The sequence below is a fragment of the Furipterus horrens genome, unplaced genomic scaffold (assembly GCF_987537825.1).
Source record: "Furipterus horrens unplaced genomic scaffold, mFurHor1.1.pri manual_scaffold_5, whole genome shotgun sequence".
NCBI classification, from domain to species: domain Eukaryota; kingdom Metazoa; phylum Chordata; class Mammalia; order Chiroptera; family Furipteridae; genus Furipterus; species Furipterus horrens.
Genome location: NW_028327175.1, coordinates 58573512 through 58578183, shown reverse-complemented (window position 1 = coordinate 58578183; position 4672 = coordinate 58573512). Strand labels below are relative to the sequence as shown.

At 37.0% G+C, this 4672-nt stretch overlaps 1 pseudogene; it reads left to right on the top strand.

Annotated features, from left to right (window-relative positions):
* The first annotated feature begins 3571 nt into the window (after nucleotides 1-3571).
* Nucleotides 3572-4315, top strand: LOC150008683 (tubulin alpha chain-like; annotated as a pseudogene).
* The last annotated feature ends 357 nt before the right edge of the window (nucleotides 4316-4672 follow it).

Genomic DNA, 4672 nt, shown 5'->3' with positions numbered 1-4672 from the left:
TATGGGGAGAAAAAAATTCTAACCTTATTTCAGTTGAGCATATTCACTGTTTTCAGCATCTCAACATACATGGTTCACTGGTCTTATTTATAAACCCTCTTCATCCATCTTGTTTTTAATGGAAATTTCTTTAGGAATCTGCTAAAAGATTGACTACAGGGCTTCATTTGTGATTGTAATCTTTAAATTTTTTTTGAGTTTTAAAATTACTTTTATAGGTGAGTTTTAATATCTTTGAGAGTTTAGAGAAGCTACATTATGTGATATTATACTCTTTTAAACAGAAACGCTAAGGTCATAAATTTAAATAGTTTTTTTTTTTACTTTTAAAATATCACCAAAATAAAGGAATTAGAAGGTAGGATTTTATTTGAAAAAAATACTTCTTTTCTCTTTCCTTTGACAAATATGATATCACTTCCAAGTTAGATTTATTTTCCTTTTTTTCTGAAAATTTGAAGTTTTCTATTTCTTTATTGATAATCCTATAACTTCTATCCCTTTTAACTCATCTGGTGGGTCTTCCAGAAATCCAGTCACATTTCTCTTAACTTGAAACACAAATATGATTGATACTCAGGAAGTTCAGATTCATTAAAAATTATCTAAACAATTTTAGACTAAGTTTATATTTTTCTTCTGTTTCTCCTCACCTTGGATCTCCTCCCCTTCCCCTATTGTCCTCCCTCATCACTATCTCTGTGCCAGCTTCCATAGTCTATCTTGTGTTTCTAACCCATTTTAGGATCAAGAGATATTCTTATTTCAGCTTACACAGACCTTTCCTAGCCGCTACATTCTCAGTTTGAAAAGGGCTAGACATCTTTCATTTGCAGGTTGCACAAAAACTAAGTAAAATTAGGACACTTTGAATATCCAATAATCCCTTCCTCCCTGCTCATACATGCAAAACAGCACTCTATTCATAATGAGTTGAGAGAAAAGAGACCTGGAGTGAGTGCTGGCTCAGTTACATGGAAAACAGCTTCAATCATTCTGCTTATTTTCTGTTTTTATGCCCTATAGTCCCTAACTGCCTTAAGGAATTCCACTATCAGTAACCATCTTACCCAACTGACAAGAATGTATACCAACAGGACCATATGCTGCGTTCAGTGAAATCCTATGAGGGTTGAGGTAAGCGTAGGTAGAGAGGGTTATATTCATGAAAGCATAGCAATTTCTTATCATTTGATGAGTCAATAGACAGGTAAATCAAAGAGACATGGCCAGCATTTGCTTCTCTTAATATCTATTCTGTCCTCCTTCTCTTAGTACCTGGGGGAGAGTTAATTTATACAGGGATCGATATAGAAAACACAACTTACCTACTAGATAATCATAGATCTTAGAAAATGTCAACAATATTAAAATCCTTAAGAATTATATCTATGCATATTAAGAATATCTCTATTTCTAACAGTTCAGTAGGTAATATGGTAAAAAATATATATCTATTTAATTTACCCTTAAAATTTATTTTAAATTCTGAAAAGAAACTGCAATTTTAAATTTAACCCTGTTTGGAACTGACTTAACACTTAACTGTGTTGATTCCAATCACTTGACCACATAGCGAAATGCTTTGTGTTCTATGTGCCATTGTGATTCAGAAATCATACTATGTATAACCACAGATAGAAGCATATACAGACAGAAATACGCATGAACATAGATTCCCATACATAGATCATATTGTTAGTTCATGTGTTCCAGCACTACAAAAAGTCTATTTTATTTATGTTAAAATAATAATGATAGAAAAAAATTGGCTAGCTACTTTAGTAGGAACTAATAATCATTTAAGTAATGCTTGTTGTAGCTTACTTAAATTCTAAATATATTTCCTCCTGATTGATTTTGAGGAAGAAATGAAAATGATTGATCTCTTAAGTTGGTTTCTCTAGAAACAGAACCTGAGAAAAGGATTCACTTTGTACCTGATTTATATGCATCAGGTGTGAGGTGTGGGAAGGCAGCTCCTTGGTGAAGTGGCTCACATGTGCTGATGTCAGTTATCCGGAAGAAAGCCCTGAACCATTAGTAGCCAACACTTGTAGCAGCTGCCGATGGGTGTAATGGATCTCAGTGAGATACCGATAGTATCCACGGCAGTTGTATACACTTTTCATTGAGGTAATTAGACACATTTTGGTATGAGTAGTAACTTTTCTCATCTATTACTATTTTATTTAATATTCTAATTTTTATTAATATTTTTATACTTAAAAAATATTAACCTTTCTTAAGTTTTGTTTTCATAGGTTAATAGAGGGTAACGTAGACATTTGTATAAAGGGACAATGACCAAATAGTTTCTCCCACTTGTTCCAAGACTGCTCTAGATTCCAGTGTTATTCTTTATTCTTCACTGAAACATTATATTGGTAACTCATAATTTGGCCAGATAGTTATACTAATAATACATAATAACACTTATTATTATGCCACTTGGAATTAAAAATTAATACTTTAATTTGTTATTTTAGAAAATGTCCAAAAGACCTTTTGAGGAAAGATTTGATAAGTTTATGAGTTCTTTTATGATTTCATAAAGTTGCTTTAATTTTGGAGATTACAAAACCTTTTCACTGGAGGATTTCAAGTCATATGCTATAATGTCAATGCATTTTGGGTTTGGTTTCATGCATGTATTTAGCATAGGTATTACATGGAATAAATCACCATTTCTCAGAATAACTCCTCTATAAATTGTATGTTGTGATGCAGGTTCTGGAACTATATAGTGTTTAACTGTCATGGGTAAGATAGATGTTGTTTTAAAGTTAACAGAAATGGGCACTCAAAATAAATAAAAATATGGCTTTTTACAAAAATTCTGATTTTATTAAATAATGAAAATAATTACATAGGTATAAAATAATAAAAATAAATAATACTGAGGAACTCTTACATTGACTGCCTAAGGGTCACACTGTAAGAAGCAACAACATCTCTTCTTCCTCTCTGTCTTCCACTGGGCAGCCACAAAGCAGGAACACTGTCTACATTGGCCAGGTTGCTGTCCAGACTGGCAATGTGTGCTGGGAGCTTTACTGACTGGAGCATGGTATACAGCCCGATGGCCAGATGCCAAGTGACAAGACCATTGGTGGCAGGGAGGTGACTTCTTCAACACCTTTCTTAGTGAGACAGGTGCTGACAAGCATGTGCCCAAGGCAGTGTTGGTAGACCTGGAATCCACAATTCACCCTGGTCCCACCACTAGCTCTTCCACCCCGAGCAGCTGATCACAGGCAAGGAAGATTCTGCCAATAATTACGCCCATGGACACTACATCATTGGCAAGGAGATCACTGACTTCATCCTGGACAAAATTCAGAAACTAGCTGACCAGTGCACAGGTCTTCAGGGCTTCTTGGTTTTCCACACCTTTGGTGCGGAAACTGGTTCTGGGTTCACTTCCCTTCTGATAGAGCATCTCTCTATTGATTATGGCAAGAAGTCCAAGCTGGAGTTCTTCATTTACACAGCCATCCAGGTTTCCATAGCTGTAGTTGAGCCCTACAGCTCCATCCTCACCACCCCGAAGCACTCTGATTGTGCCTTCATGGTTGACAATGAGGCCATCTAAGACATCTGTCATAGAAACCTCTATATTGAGCACCCAGCTTGCACTAACATGAATAGGTTGATAAGTCAAATTGTGTCCTCCATCACTGCTTTCCCCCAGGTTTGATGGAGCCCTGAATGTTGATGTGACCAAATCCCAGACCAGTGTAGTGACCTGTCCCTTCATCCACTTCCCTCTGGTCACATATGCCCTGTCATCTCTGTTGAGAAAGCCTACCATGAACAGCCTTCTATAACAGAGATCATCGATGGGTTCTTTGAGCCAGCAAACCAGATGATGAAATGTGACCCTCGCTTGCTACATGGCTTGCTGTCTGTTGTACCGTGGTAACATGGTTCCCAAAGATGTCAATGCTGCCATTGCCACATCAAGACCAAGCGAACCATCCAGGTTGTGGAGTGGTGCCCCTCTGGCTTCAAAGTTGGCATGAATTACCATGGTCCCATTTGTGGTGCCTGGTGGAGACCTGGTCAAAGTACAGTGAGCTGTGTGCATGCTGAGAAACACTGTAGATATTGCTGAGGCCTGGGCTCACCTGGACCACAAGTTTGACCTGCTGTACGCCAAGCGTGCCTTTGTACACTGGTACGTGGGTGAGGGCATGGAGGAAGGAGAGTTTTCTGAGGCCCATGAGGACATGGTTGCCCTTAAGAAGGATTATGAAGAGGTTGGTGGGGTTCTGTTGAAGGAAAGGGTAAAGAAAAAGGAGAGGAATACTAAAGTTAAAATGTCACGATGGTGCTTCTTTTTTGGGAAACCTTATTCTGTTTTACACATTGAAAAGTTGTGTTCTGATCAGTTAATTTGTATGTAGCAGTGTATTACAATTACTGGCCTATGCTTTAAAACATGCCACTTTGTTACAGACCCAACCAGTCCATTTCTCTGATGGGTTTGAATAAAGTATTCCCTGTCTTAAATGAAAAAGAAATTAATAAGGCTAAACATTTACATATAAGAGATGCCAAGGAATGTTCTGAACCCTTTCACTATGTGAACATATTTAATCCTCATGACAACCATGGGAAGTATGTGTGATTAATATCCTTATTTTACACATTAGAAAATGCATGCACA